The sequence below is a fragment of the Felis catus genome, chromosome B1 (genome assembly GCF_018350175.1).
Source record: "Felis catus isolate Fca126 chromosome B1, F.catus_Fca126_mat1.0, whole genome shotgun sequence".
NCBI lineage: Eukaryota > Metazoa > Chordata > Mammalia > Carnivora > Felidae > Felis > Felis catus.
In genome coordinates this window covers 11,068,759-11,085,310 of record NC_058371.1, presented here as the reverse complement: position 1 = coordinate 11,085,310, position 16,552 = coordinate 11,068,759, and the positions used below count along the sequence as shown (strand labels likewise).

The window sequence follows — 16,552 nt, the reverse complement described above, 5'->3', positions numbered from 1 at the left end:
GTCAGGAAACCAAAATGCGATGGGAGTAACTGGATCCCAGGGTGACAGGAGCCACAAAGCACTACTCAGCCGTGGGAGGCGAGGTGGGTGTGCTTACGTAATGGAGAACAGAGTCAAAGCAGCAATCAGAATAGCCTGACTCCCTTACACCTATGGCAGTGGCTGGTGGATCATGGGGTTTCTAGAAACAAAATAGGTAGGAAACCTACGAAATTCTTACGTGATCTGTATGAGGAGAAAGTTAGTAGGCCCAGGGAACAAAAGTCTAACCTGAATAAACAGTGAGTCGTGGCCCTGAGTCAATTCCCAGCCTTCAACCAGTTTATAGACACTGACCCTCTTAAATGAAGGGCATACCAGGTCCCCTTGAGGAAGGACCTCAGTACAAAAATGTAGAGTGTTTATCTGTTGCTCAGCCTTCCCCAAAGGGTGCTACAGCCTTTTCCCAAGGTAACTATGCACAGGGGAGAAAGCAATCCTGGACTCTCGCCCTGAACTGATGACAATTCCCGGAGACCCAAATGTCACTGTGATCTATCCGATCTATCTGTGAGTAGGAACTTATGAAGATCAGGGGATCTATGCAGTTTGGGCTTAGATCCATCTCATACTGGGCCACATGGGTCCTGGAACCCATTCTGTGATTATTTCCCCTGTTCTGGAATGTACAGTTGGAATAGACCTGCTCCATCACTGACAGAATCCCACAGTAGCAAGGCCAGGTGGAAGCCACTGAAACTGCCTCTCCCTGGGAAGAGAGTAGACCTAAGTAATATTGCATTTCTAGGAGAATTGTAGAGATCGATGCCATCATCAAACTTGAAAGAGGTAGGGGTGGTGGTTCCCATCACATCCCCACTCAGTTCGCCTACCTGGACTGTGCAGAGCACAGGTGGAACTTGGAGAAAGACACTGGATCATCAGAAGCTTAACCAGGTGGTGACGCTGACTGCAGCTCCTCTACCAGATGTGGCCACATTGCTGGAGCGAATTAACACGTCACCTGACACCTGATATGATCTGGAAAATGCTTTTTTTATTGATACCTCTTAGGAAAGACCAGCAGAAACAGTTTTCTTTCTGCTGGTGGGGTTGGTTATACCCAATTACTGTCCTACCTCAGGGGTATATCAATTCTCTGTTTCCTAATTTAGTTTAGTACCTCATTTAACTTACTACCTAATTCAGTTGACTACCTTTGCTTCCACATGATATCCTACTGGTCCAGCGCATGGATGGCATTCTTCCGACTGCACTCCCTGAGCTAGAAATAACACTGAACGGAAAGCCACATGTCCACGATAAGCATTTGTTGCTTTGTGTAAATGGTTGATTATGAGGATCCAACAGATATTTTGCACATTTGTATTGCCAGGCCATGTCATGGGTTACCTGTGATCTCTTTATAATGGGAAATAAGAGTTATTACCATTGTAATCAAATCATACTGCAGAGCCAATTCCAAAAACTCCAGAACTAGTTTCGAAAACTCAGCCTTAACACTCTGTTGCTTTAGAACTACCCATGGACAAAAATCCATATGAATCTCACTTCTCTAGAGAAACAGAACCAGTAGGAGATCTGTGTATGAGTGTATATATGTATGTGAGTGCACATACTCGCGCGCGCGCGCACACACACACACACACACCCCATAATCTCTCCTGGATAGAGACAGAAATATAGAGACTTATCCAGGTGCTTTGGGTGGCTCAGTTGGTTAAGTGTTCAATTCTTGATTTTGGCTCAGGTCATAATCTCATGTTTTGTGAGACCAAGCCTACTTGGGCTCTGAGCTGACAGCACAGAACCTGCTTGGGGTTCTCTTGTCTCTCTCTGCCCTTCCCCCTCTCATGTGTTTTCACTTTCTCTCAAAATAAATAAATAAAAACAGGGGCATCTGGGTGGCTCAATTAGTTGAATGCTCAATTCTTGGTTTCAGCTCAGGTCATGATCTCACAGTTTGTGGGATCAGGTACCACGTCAGGCTCTGCACTGACAGAATGTTACCTGTTTGGGATTCTTTCTCTGTCCCTCTCTCTGTCCCTCCCCTGCTCACTCTTTCTCCTTCTCTCTCAAAAATAAATAAATAAAACTTAAGAAAAAAGAAATATGGAGATTTCCTATAAGGAACTGGCTCACTCAATTATGGAGGCTGAGAAGTCTTCTCCTGCCTTCAGACTTGGACTGAAACTCCACCACAGGCTCACAGCTTGGCAACTGCAGACCTTAGGGTTGCTGAGCCTCTCATCATGTGTTGAGGGAGAAGTGTGTAAACAGGAATGAGATTCATAAGTCAACAACAATTAAATGACTTAAAGACAGTATTCAAAGCAGCACTATTTACTTTTCAAGGACATATACAAATCTAATGCTGTAAACACATTATAATGGAAGCTTTCAGGTGGAGTGAGATGAATTGAAGGGAAATGACTAAATAATATAAGAGATGGACCCTTTACCGAAGATGATTGGATGCCGTGGCCTGAGGAGATGATGTACTAACCCTGGACATCTGAGAACAGATAAAGAAACACATGGTGAGTGCATCTAAAAAAATGACAACACAAAAAGCAGTGATTTGGGGGCATGTTCTATCTGATAGTAACATTTAGTAAAGTAAAAATAATTAAATGTGTCCCATGCTGTCAAAGAATTGAGACAGCAGGAGACATGAAACAGCCCACATATGAACTATTATGTATAAATATGACACACTGTATCTATAAAGTAACTATTCTGCCCACACGTAGGCACACACTTGATTCTTTTTCCTGGGGCTTGGAAGTCTGGTCATTCTTCCTCTTTGGTCCCATCAACAGGAACAATAATTTGAAAAATTTTTGACCAGTGTTAAACCAGGATTTTTAACTACTTGCTTGCATGGTCATGTTTTTCTCTCCTAGGTAAAATTGGGCCTGCTGAACTGGAAGGATTTGACACACAGGGGACAAAACAGTTGGATGGACCAACTGAGAGAAAGAGGAGGATTTCAACAATGAAAAGGGAGAAGACAGGTTTTATTTCTGGAAGAGGCAGTGAAGTGGGAATGGATGATAAGAAGCTGACTGCTAGTGTGTGATTAACGCTGCCTGCTAGAACAGACAGCCTGTGAACTCTGGGTTACAGTTCAATGGATGCAGGGGGCCTGGAGGACGTCAGTGTCAAAGATGGCAGCCGCTAGCCACGTGTGGCTCCTGCCATTTGAAATGTGGCCAGTCCAAATTTGACGCTGAAGACTTGGTTTGAAAAACTAAGATATCTCCATAGTTTTTATATAAAAAAACACTTAAAGAGTGATAGCATTTTGGTTCAAGTATATTTTTAAAGTTAATTTTGCCTGTTTCTTTTGACTTTTTTATGTATGTACTAAATGTAAGAAGTTACATTTGTGGTTATTGCTTGCATTATGTTTCTATTTGGCCATATTGCTCTAGGGTCTTTTTTTTTTTTTTTAAATGTTGTGACTCTAGGATTTGGGGACTTCTTTAATTCCTGACTGAAGTTGTTGTTTGAGCAATTTATTAAAACTTAGCACAACAAAAATATTCTTGGCTGAATTATCATCTATATTTTGTTCATCCGAGGGAAGCACAGGGAAGTATAGACTGAGGACCAGTAAGGAACTGAGTGTTCATCACTGGTTATTTTAGTGAAACACTAAATTTAAATTCCCACAAAAACAACAACAAAAAACAAAATACCAAGCAAAATAGCATAAATTTGTCCATAATCCTTACTGTTATGAGGCCCATTCTTATAAATTTTCCAACTCCCAAAAAGGCTGGCATTGGAAAGAAATGCTTATTTTTAATGTGAAAAGACTCAACGAGAGGGGTGCACAAAAATGTTTGGGGCCTCATCCTTGGCTTAAAACTCTCACTAGTACTATACTTTGTCTTTACCCAAATGTTTAGAATTCTATTACTAGCAAAGAGGTTCAAAGGATGTCACAATTAGTGCATATCCATAGTATTACTTATCTTCAAAGACATAATGGGAGGAACTAGACATTTTAAAATGCACAACATACTTAATAGCTTAGGTAAAATTCTATGTACGTATGAGAAAATTATAATGAATAAAACAGTAGAGACAAAATCAGACCTCTGAGGTTTGCTTACTAATCTCATCTAACTCTTTATTTCTATGGGTACTAATATTAGTATTTATATTTTATGACTAATAGCGAAGGTTAGGATATAAATTTCAAAAGGTCTTTAAAAATATCTATGTATATTCATTTCTGTTTATGTTTAAAATTATATATATTTATGTGTCTATGTACATAAATATATGTACATATATATATTTATCAAATTATATGACTGTCAAAACCTAATTAAAAATATCAGTCCATGCAATCAAATACTTTTAGGAATCATGAGAGACTTCCAGACTTGACTGACTTCTTAAATGGAGTAATTTTGTTAGGTCCATAAATGTCCCACAGTGTCTGAGTTCTATAAGAATCAATTTATAAGATAAGCTACTATATTCTGATTTACATATTTTTTGTTGGCTAGTTCTTAGAAGTTTTTAGTTTCACATAAAACAAACTTAGAGTTCATTTAAGTTACTGATACAACATACTGCATCAAATATCCAAAATTTTATGTGTATTAAAATATTCACCTCACACCCTATATTTCCTGACTGTCAGTTTTTCATACTATGTTGAATGTAAGATCACTGAGGAGAAGAAAACCATGGTTACTTATAGGACTTACCTATGGATGAGCTCTAATAAGCTCCCCGAAAGTAGGTTATAGTTTTATAAAATTCTGAACAGGCTGATCAGGCACTTAATTTCCCATTTAACTCTGGTTGGATACCTAATTTATTTTTAATTGACTGGGTGGTTTCTGTTCCTAAGATCCCTAGAATTGTAACTACTAGTAACTCTTTATTCTGAGGTGATAATACTTGAATTTATTATTTTATATGCCAAACTGATCATTGTATTCAGGTAGGAAAGTTACTAATAGCTGAAATCTACTATTATCCTGATTCTTGGACTTTCTATCATCTTGGGAAAGAGCCACTAGTCTCTCAGATGAGGAAGCAAAAACACCTTGAACTGTCTTCTCTAGGAGATGCTCCATTTTAATTTAAAGAGTTTCATTGAGGTATAATCCATGTATCATATAGTTTCCCATTTAATTTTTTAATGTTTATTTATTTTTGAGAGAGAAAGAGAGAGCACAGCAGGAACTCAGGAGGGGCAGAGAGAGAGAGAGAGGGAGACAGAGGACCCAAAGCAGGCTCTGTGCTGGCAGCAAAGAGCCGGATGCTGGGCTCAAACTCACAAACCATGAAATCATAACCTGTGACAAAGTTGACCGCTTAACTGCCTGAGCCACCCAGGTGCCCCCAGTTTTTCCATTTGAAGCATCCAATTCAATGTCTGTTTTGAGTAAATTCAGAGTTGTCTAGGAATGGTACATACTACAGCATGGATGAACCCTAAACACATTATGGCTAAGTAAAAGAATCTAGTCACAGAAGACCACGTAGCCCACATTTTCATTCATAGGACATGTCCAGAATAGACAAATCTGTACAAGAGAAAGCAGATTATAAACGGCCTGAGTCTGGAGGCTGGGAGTGCTAATGACTATGGGCTTCTTTTTGGGGGTGATCAAATTGCGCTAAAATTAGATTGTGGCATGGGAGCTGCTTTTATTTTGAGCAATTTCCATCGCACCTGTATTCTCCTTTCTTCATTTTTCTTTTATTTTCCTCTGAAGAAGAGGCAAGCGTCTGTTTCCCTAGACCTGATATGACTTTCCTCTACTTTCTAACTGAAAAACTGGCCCGGCTACATCTGAGCTGTGCACACACATACCGAGGGGCACGTGAAGTTTGTGGGGGTGCCTGCACGGGCTGGTCTTTATCACAACAGCTCTGGGCAAGAGCTCACTTTTGTCCTCTGTTACCCTCCACTAGCCAGAACTCCCAATACTTTGATAAGTAACTTTGATAAAATAACTTTTTTCACTGACTAATACTGTCCATTTAATAGCTTCTCACATTTTCAGATGGGGATCCACTTCTGATACTCATGCAAGCACATTCAGCCTGCCCTTTTCTTTAGTATTTCAAAGACAACAGGAGCCAAGAATATGCAAATGTCATCATTTCACTGTACCCATATCATTTTTTTCTTCCTTTAAAATTCGAAATCTTACCCAGACTGAGTGTGAGCCTATATTTTCTTTTTCCCAATTTAATAAGGTCAAGTTTACTTAAATTAAGCTATGTTGAAAGTAGAAATGTCAGCTATTTATTACTTTAGCTGTATTCTCAATACATTTTATTTAGTATTCTTGGAAAATATGGATAACCCCCAAAAAATCAAATGTATAGGTATCAATGTATATTCTAAATGGTTTATTTTAAATCGTGGCCAGATAACTCATTAATGGAATTTTTAAAAAGAGATTACCTCTTGGATATTTTACTAGAAGATATTTCATGATACAATATTTTGACATTTTACTTGGAAGACATATGGTCTAAGTTGTGAATCCCTCTGTCTAAACTCCATTTTTCCCTTTGAGCTACCTAATTATTTTATAAAAGCCCCAGAATCTCAAGGCCAAGCTTCCTGGAGAAATATATAATATCCACAATGAAAAACACATTCAGTTAAATTGATGTTAGGCAAAAAAAAAAAAAAAAAAAAAAAAGAACAGGCACCAATCTTTTACCTTTTTTTCTGTCTCTTATGATTAAGGCTTTTATCATGAATATGATATACAAAATAATATATATAATATTATTTACATTAAATTTAACTTTACAAAACCCTATTTATTTTATGTTTCAATACAACTTTTTTTCAATATTGCTGTTTCATAACAAGTACATTGCTTTTATTAATATTGTTAAGAATTCTATTGTGTTGAATTTGACAAGCTGTCTGATACAGACTGTAAGCCTGATGCTGACGTTCCACAGTTCACTTAAATAAGGAACTTACCTGCCACGCAGTCTAGAAAAGCCACTTTACTCCTTTTGGTCTTAGTTTCTCCATCTATAAAATGGACGCAATACCAGTACAGCTCAGGGGGCTCCAGTGGACACTGAGGAGTCGCAGTGAAGCCGCCAAACATCCAAACCATACCTGGCCTACAGCAAAGGAATGATTCAACAAATAATGCCATTATGAGCACCACCACGTTGACTTACGCGTACGATTCTGCCATCCCATCAACTGCTTTGGTTGAGGACTTAAGTTCTCTGAAAAAAAAAAAAAATTAAAGCTACTTAGGAAAATGACCACTAGTCACTTATTCCTCACTTGATATCAGTACCTGATACTGATTCTATGTTATTGGCATTCTACGTTTTTGGCATTCTGTGAAGTCAACTCCTAAGGGGAGGAAGCTGGCCAGGCTAGGCCTGGCAGCTGCCATTTCACTAGCAACTGGTTTCATGAAGGAGTTTAGGAGAGAATGAGGGGTGAAGACTTTCCTGAAGCAGAAGGGTTAGGAAACAGATCCAAAAGTATATCGCAAAAGACCAACAACCAATTGATATGAAGCAGGCCTTCTGAGAAGTTGACCCTTCTGGACATCCATGCCCCTTTAATTTGGGCATTTGCTAGTGAGCTCTAGTGGACTGTGGATATGTGTGAACGTGAATTTTCTGATATTGAATATTGTTTTTATTTACCTTTCTTAAAGAACTGTAAACTAAAATGTCCGTCAAACAGAAATCTATAGTGAACACCTCCCATAATACTGTCCAGGTAATACTGTGGTTTATCAAGAAGAACCCACAAGTACCTTTCCTATTATTACCTGACATCTTGCTGTTGGTCTTGTCCTTGTCCTGTGTGGCCTTTGTTCCTATCTGCTGCTTCCTAGTATATTATGCATGCCCTTTTTTTATTACTTGGTTTAATTGCCTCTATTAGCTTTTGGTTATAGATTTTCAGATTGCTTTATTGGCATTTTTCAACAGAAATTACAAAATATATATTTAACTTATTTTAGTCTATGTGAAAGCAACGCTTTTCCACAACAATGCTTTTCAAACAACACACAAGATCGTATAGTATTTTAACTGAATTTTCCCCTTTCTTGCCTTTTGTTTACTCTTGCTATATTTTTTTACTTTTACATAGCTTATAAACCAAAACATTATTCTTATATGGATTACTATTGCTTTAAATAGTCTCTTATATGTATATACTCTTATATGTATATACTTATATGTATATACTCTTATATGTATATACTCTTATATGTATATACTCATATATTTACAAATTTTAATAATATTCATTCCTTCTTATGCTTTCATGTTTCCAAAGGTAGTATTTAGTATTTGTTGTTTTGGGACTGATAGTGATGAGGTTTACATTTTTTTTCTGATAACATCTTTATGTTGCTTTAATTCTGAAAGATAGTTCACAGGGTATAGAATCTTATATTGGCAATTTTTGTTTCCTTTTATCACTTTAAAGCCTCCCTTTCATTATCTTTTGGTTTTTGTAATTTCTGTTGCTGCTGGTCTCTCTAATCTTTTATTAGCAATTTTCTACAATATATCTGGGTGAGGTTTTAAATTATATTTATTCTGCTTGGGGTTTGATGAATTTCTTCAATCATGGCAAATATCTTTCACCATATACTGAGAATGGTCTTCCAGCATTGTTTTTGTCTTATTATTCCTCCTTTTTGTTTGTTTGTTTTTTTAAGTAAGCTCTAGGCCAAATGTGGGGCTTGAACTCATGATCCTGTGACAAGAGTCACATGCTTTACCTATTGAGTCTGTCAGGTGCCATTCTCCTCTCTCCCTGAGACTTAACTTACATTATATTAGACAGTGTGTTTCTCTAACATATGTATTCTGCATTTTTCTATTACTTTCATGTTTTTCTTTCTGTGCTTTAGGTTCAACTTTTCCCCCTTAATTGCCTTCAAGTTTTCTTTTTTTAAGTTTACTCATTTTTGAAAGACAGAGAGACAGAGCATGAGTGGGGGATGGGCAGAAAAAGAGAGGGAGACACAGAATCCAAAGCAGGCTCCAGACTCTGAGCTGTTAGCACAGAGCCTGACACAGAGCTCCAACTCATGAATGAATTGGGAGATCATGACCTGAGCCAAAGCTGAACACATAACCAACCGAGCCACCCAGGTGCCCTATGTCTTCAAGTTTTCTAATCCTATCTTCGGTTGGGTTCATTTGCTATTAAATCTCCCTGATGTGTTCCTCATTTGAGGTAGGATTTTGCAATTCTAGAAAGTTTGTTGTTGGATTGATGCATGTGGATTCGAATACTATATTTAATATTTCCTTTCAACCATATTGTATGTATATCTTTCCTGCTAGTTAACTTATTGTTTGAAAATCTTTGCTCAGTTTAATATCTGGATCATCTCTTACATCTGTTATTTACTGTCTTGTCTTTAGATTGCTTATCAGCTTTTCCTATGGCTTTGCTTGTCTACAATTTTTTATTTAGGCTTTCTATTTTAGGTGACACTCAGGAGATTCTTTGAAGTTTAACTTCCTCTAAATAATGTCATTTTCTGTTTTGGCAGGCAATCAAATGACCAGTGAATCCTGGTCAAAATTGATCCTATTTTAAGTTTTGGATACAAATTTTGTTAGGGTGTGTCTACATCCAATTTTCATCTTACCCATTGAAAAGAGAACTTATTATTAAGAATGGCCTTGATGCCTATGGCATAGCCTTTCAAATGAATACCTGAGATATTCTCAACAGTCTTTCCATGATGTTTGGGTCAGAATCCTGTTATTTCTCCAACAATGAAAATTTTGAAATATCTGTTCAAATTTCAGCCTCCCAGGAGTCATTCTTTGATAGACTTCCTTGAATCTCACCCTGCATATAATACAGCTTAGGCATCAGCCAAAGAGTGATGAGAAATCCCAAGGCCAATATTTGGAGATTGGCATGCAAATGTGGGGATAAGAAGTCCCAGGGGGGATGGACTGAATGTGAAGAACTTTGTGTGATATAGTAACATCTTCCAGGATTGCCTACCACAGAAGATGCATTAAATAAGTAAGTGTTATATTGAGGATGTATGAGATTTAAGAAGTTTTATCAATCAACTATAAGACTGAGTAGGAACCATATTATGATGGACCTTGCAGGCTATGTTAAAAATTTTTAATTTTGTCCTCTAGTGAAAAAGGGGCTATTTTTCTCCTGTAAAGAGAAGATGAGCAAGGATTCCTGTTTTAAAAAGCAATTCAAAGCTTGTGTGAAGGGGCCTGAGCAATCTTAAGTTGGAAGAAGGAAAGCCTTTGAGGACAGTGGTACAATAATCCAGGAAAGGAATAATTAGCATTTAGCAAGTGATGACAGAACAGGGAGATTTGAAAGATATTTGAAAAGCAGAGAATACTCGATAAAAAATTAGATGTGAATGGGGAAGGAAGAGGAAGCACTTAAAATGACTTCTTCATCTCCAATTTGGATGCAGATTCTATACCAGTAAGACTAGAAATGTAGTAGGATGAGCTAACTCCAGTGAGAAAGGATTTTACTTTAGTTTTGACACACTGACCATGAATTATATGATTTAATTTGAAGTATAATATGTTTTACTATATATTCCAAAATGTGGACTGAGGTTAAGAAAATCAGAATAGAGAGAGAGAGAGAGAGAGAGAGAGAGAGAGAGAGAGAGAGAAAAGGGAAAACCAGAAGGCAACATAGTTTTGAGACCCATGCTAGAGATTATGGTTATGAAGAGTTTGTAATAATATGAATGAATACATGAAAACTGTAGGTATACTATTATATATAAATTATGATTATAACTGTCCGAAGTCTTACACACAACCACATGTATAAAATTTTTATATATTTGTATATAGTTTAGCAAAAATGTATTTGTAGTTTAACACGATCCCAGAACCCTGTTAAGGGCTAGAATTAGAGAGATCACTAAAATTCCTCCATACTAAAAATATGGGGAAAAATGAATCATCTACTGGAATGAACTTCCTAACATTTTATTCCGTAGGTTATCAGTTTCACATACAGGATATGAGAGGACACCAGCAGGTTTTTTTTTTCTTTTTAGTAAAAATGATGTGCATTCTCCTATCAAGCCATGAACTGTTTTTAGATATTCACACTCAATATAGCCTATGCAGTACAAATTAATCCCACATGTAACTTTGCAGTTCCATTTTTGCTGATATTCAAAAGCATTTGTAGTAGCCATTAGTAAAATACAGAGAAATCTATATGCCTGCTAAGACTCCTTTCTTAGGCTTCAGGGTATACAAAGTTCAATCAGCAATGACTGTCAGATTAGATTTGGATAACATTTAGTGTGTATGATCACTGGTATTTCCTTTATCCTTTCTGCAATGAGGATTAATTGGGTTCACGACCTCAACAGAGGAAAAATGCCGATAGTCGTTGCCCAATGGACATTTATGTTCCAGACGTTATCTTCTTGTGGCAACAGTGCTGTTCTATACATATTAAAAGGAACCTAATAAACTGAAGAATGGACTGAAATGTATAATTTAAACACTGGCGTATTCTCTCAGATTGGTTAGTTGTTTCGGAAACTGGCACTTCTGTTCGGTAATAGTGGCAATATACTGAAGCATATAGACAGCAAAATGCAAATTATTTTACATTAAGTTTGTGAATATAAAGTAATTATCAATCTCCCAAATTGAGATTTTTCTTTTCCTTTACTATTTGAGTGCCTTAATTTGACTTGCTACGGAGGCAGCGATCTCAGGCTTGCTTGTGACACGTGAAAACAAAAAATCTTAGAACTTGTATGACCGTGTCAAGAGAATCTGAGTTGCCTGTCTTCGTGAAAAATAATAGGCTGTAAAAAATTACAAAGACGTTAAGAAAAAGCAGAAAGTGCAAAAATGATGGCAGTAAGCGACATAATTCACACAGCAGAGAAAAGCTTAAAGTTGCCATAAATTCCTTCACAAAAGGAAAAGAGAAAATAAGATGGATAAAAGCCATTCAAGACAGGACGGACAGAACAAAGAACTGTAGGTAAGCTGTAGCTTAAATAATGACAAAAACCAATTAAATGTTTTCCTCTCTCTAGACTTCTGTACCGCAAAACAAAGGGAGAGAGGTTGACATTTTCTGAAAATGGCTTATCTTCCAAACCTCCGTTATAAGTCTTCTAATTAAGTTGGATGTTAAAACCAATGACTGATTATCATTTCAGTCACTTTTTAGAAAGGAATGCCATAGCCTGTCCTGAGAGTGCTTTTATATTATACTTTGTTGTAAGTTGGAACGAGAGAGAGTAAATACAGATTCCTGCCGAGATGAAGTGAGCACCAGAAGCTTAGAGCCAGAGAAATGATCTTGGAGAGATGTGATAAATTTAGTATTATAAAAATCTCCACTTGAGAGTGACAGGAAATTGAAACAAAGTGTAAAGAAAAAGTGCAGTCTTTAAAGGCCCATTTATAAATGTCACAGTATCAAGGAAACCTATTTCTAAAGACAGAATTTCAATTCATTTTGGTGTTAGGTGTCAGTGACAAGTGACACAGGTCAATCCTTAGTCAATGACAAGAGGCAAACGAATGGCAAATATTTATAAATATACTAAACTACTCATGGAAGGTCATAGAAACACCAAGTACTTTTTAACTCAACCCTGAATGGCATAACTGCTTATTACTCATCCTGACCTCAGAAAAGAAATTCATCTTTAATATCAGCAGCAGAAACTACATGGTTTCCTTTCTTGATGAGCAGCTGTGAGAGACCTTTCCCCAGAACATAGCAAGAAGTGCATCGTGGGGAGCAAAGTAAGTGATTTTTCTGGTGATAGAGCTGTCCTTTCAAAGGGTAAAAATCCTCACCCTGGATTAAAGGGATCCTCGAAGATATTCTTATATGATTTATAATTGAGTATTGTAAATGGCATCCTTGGTTTGGGGGAATAGTAATTCTATGTTACAACATTTCAAGGCAACTTTAAGGTGTAATTCTCATAGACGTCAAAGAAAAACATTTTCCTTTGATCATTTTTTTCTTATGACAATAACCTATTTTCAAAGAAAAACAAGGATGTGATTTAAAAAGATAAAATTTATCAAAAGTTCACCATCGAGAAACAATCACAATTATCATTTTGGTGGAAATTCTGTTCATTATTTGTAATGAACAGGTATAATTATTCACCTATTTTAACATCAAAATTGTGCCATACATACTTTTTGGTAGTCTACGTTTCATTTTATAATACTATATAGTAACAGATTTTTGTTTTAACATGTTCTGCTTAATGTAATTGTCAAATAGTTCATAGATGTAGACTGGATATTTAGTCACTCAAACAAAGGTTCATTTTCTCATGGCTAATATTTTTGTTGCTAACTGTCTACTGGTGTTTATTGCTAATGTTAATCCAAGCACTCTTATCTCACGTTTTTATGAAGATAATTCTCCAGTTGCAACTAAAATTTTTGTAAAAATGATAATCAAAACACTGTACCAAGTTTTGTTTGTCACTACCAAAGCATACATTTTTATGAGTTCATAATAATTATTTTATCATCATGAATAAAAAATGGAAGGAACTAAGGGGTAAAAAAAACACCAGGGATATTACTTAAACTTTGTTCAAAGAATAATGTTTCTTTGGATGTAGAATTTTGTTCTTTACTTGTATAATATCCTATACTTCAATTCCCATTGAGCTCCACCTATGTTCAATAGTGGTAAAATCAAAGGCAGATTTTCTGCAAATAAAAAATAAAAAGCATCTGCATGAGGAAAGGAATCTAGTTAAAGACATCTAGTTAAAAATAACTATGAAAAAGGTTCATCTCTCTTTAGCACATAATGTGTGTGCATGTGTATATGTATATACACATATACACATGTTTAAAGATAAAAAGTATGCCTAAAAATTTATGGAATATGAAATACGATGAAAAGGGAAAAAAACACATCGGGACTCTCTGACAAAGAAAACGTCCATTCTATGATACATCATAATGTGTGCAATTTCTTTCACGTATGAAATTACTAAAAACTATGTATTGTTCAACTAGCATGATGCTATTTTCACTAAAATTTAATAAATCCGTAAAGGACAAAATCTGACAATATGGGGCACATGGAATCAAATTTGTACTGATTCACCTGAGATGGGACAGGAAGAAAAATTGTCTGTTTTTACCAGGTTTATTTGTTTCTCCGTGATTTTCTGGCTGAGGAAGAAAAACCTCATAGAAAGAAATTAATATTAGCATTGACAATATAGTTTGATTGTGATTCACACATTCTTAATTGACTGCTTTTAGTTGAGTCAATGAAGAAATATGCAAAGTCTCCTATTTCTCTTTATGGACTTTATTTTTTTTTAATTTATTTTTTTTAAGGTTTTATTTATTTTTGAGACAGAGAGAGACAGAGCATGAACGGGGAAGGGGCAGAGAGAGAGGGAGACACAGAATCGGAAGCAGGCTCCAGGCTCTGAGCCATCAGCCCAGAGCCCGACGTGGGGCTCGAACTCACGGACCGCGAGATCGTGACCTGAGCTGAAGTCGGACGCTTAACCGACTGAGCCACCCAGGCGCCCCTATGGACAACTTTTTAATCACTGTGATGGCTAAGCATTAAACGAGATTATCAGTGGAGTCTGAAAGACACAGCAACCAAACGTGTATTCCTGTTGCGTAATTGCATGAGAAACAATGGATTTTAAGTCTGGCATTTTTACACTAAGCTCTAGAGGTGTCATATTGTGGTGGCAGTTCAGAGAAGTTGTTTCAATCAGTTTGAAAAAAGGATAATTATTATCCAAAGATATAAAGTAAAAGGAGACCTCTTTTTAAATACAGTACCAGGGAGAAACAAAAAAATAATGTTGAGATATTAAGATCGTCTTAAGTTTTTAATGTATGCTTATGACAAACTGCATAAAGAAAAAAATGTAACTGTTTCATGGAATATGCATTTTTCAGCATCAGGTTTTTCTGAGAATATCTGAAATACAGAACATAGTATGATTCTTTTTGCTTCACTGTTAGAAGCAAAGACCACTATAGCTATTGCTTCATGCACATGAAATGGTTTGGAAATTTCAAGGCAGCATTTAATATGGCTTGCATCATTTCATTTAAAATGCAAGGTCTGTTTGTCCTTGTTGACAAGAATTAGTAATTAAAGTCAATTAAGAAGAAATAGAATTTAAAATTGATTTAGCTTTATGTGCATGATGAGTTAACTTTCTCAAGACAAGTCTAGGTTTTAATATTTTTATTCCCCCTAAAGTCATAAGCATCCTCATTGTTTTTCTCATTTATAAAGGGACATGACAGAATCTATGGTCCCTATATCCCTGGCCTTCATTATTAATTTAATGAGTTGGGCTCCAAACTGATCAATCTTTTGTCCTTACCTAAGCATTTGGACCAAGTAAACCACAAGGATCACAACTCTTGTGTGGTATCCCTGTAGAATCTATGTCACTATTAACATAAACTGTGTAAGTCAACCGTATTCGTTAAGCCCCACCATGTGCAAAACACTCTGTTATGTATTATGATGAGATGCAGGGAAAATAGAAAATGAAGCTCCTGGAATTTCAGGGACTTCTAACCCATGTTTATGCAGAATTTTCTCTCACAATACCATTGATAAGACTGGATTCTGCTGTTTGGTTTTCCTTCTTTGATTCAAAGTGCTGCACACGACTGTTTAAAATTCAATGATCCAGAAATATTTAGAGTGAATAAACTAACCCCCGTCTTTTCACTGAGTAGTCCTCAGAGGCAATCATCTTCAATTATTTATATTTTTGAGTCTTCCAAAGCTTAACTCTTTACCCAAATATTATGGTTGCAGTGCTGTTTTGATTTACCAGCTACAGACGTTAGCCATTTACAGGCAGCAATGAAATATTTGGATTTAATAAATTGATTCAACTTTCACTTCCCTCTCCTTTTATTCTTCAGCGATTTTTAGCATTGACTTTTTCTAATCATGACCTTCATAATTTTAAATAAAATACTTGAGGTGATCGTCTTAATGGACGTGGGCTGCCATGACAAAATACCTTAGACTGGAGATCTTAAACAATAGAAATTTGTTTCGCACAGTTCCGGAGGCTGGGAAATCCAAGATTAAGGTGTGACCCATTCCGTTTCTGGTTAGAGCCCTCTTCCTGGTTTGTAGACACGCATCCTTTTCACTGTGTTCTCACCTGGTGGAGATAGAAGGCGTGCACATGTGTGAGCAAGGGTGCAAGAACCTGTAAATCAGCTCTCTGCTGTCTCTGTTATAAGAAAGAACCCCATCCTCATGCCCTCCTCACACTTTAATTACATTCTAATGTCCCATCTCCAAATACCAGGGGTCAGGGGCCTCGAAATATAAATTTGGGGGTATACCAACATTAAGAAATACAAAGCTATATAACATCATTTAAATTTCTTAATTTTTTAAAAGTCTTCTTTTTTTAATGTTTATTTTTGAGAGAGACACAGAGCGCAAGCAGGAGAGGGGCAGAGAGAGAGGGACACAGAATCAGAAGCAGGCTCCAGG

General features: G+C 36.5%; 1 long non-coding RNA gene across 1 annotated transcript; it reads right to left on the bottom strand.

The window, feature by feature from the left end:
• Positions 1–2,011: 2,011 nt before the first annotated feature.
• Positions 2,012–16,502, bottom strand: LOC123384751. Its single transcript, XR_006596249.1, has 3 exons — positions 16,065–16,502; positions 7,195–7,245; positions 2,012–2,515 (listed from the first exon to the last, which is right to left on the bottom strand). It is a non-coding gene; the product is annotated as an uncharacterized LOC123384751 (long non-coding RNA).
• Between the last annotated feature and the right edge of the window lie 50 nt (positions 16,503–16,552).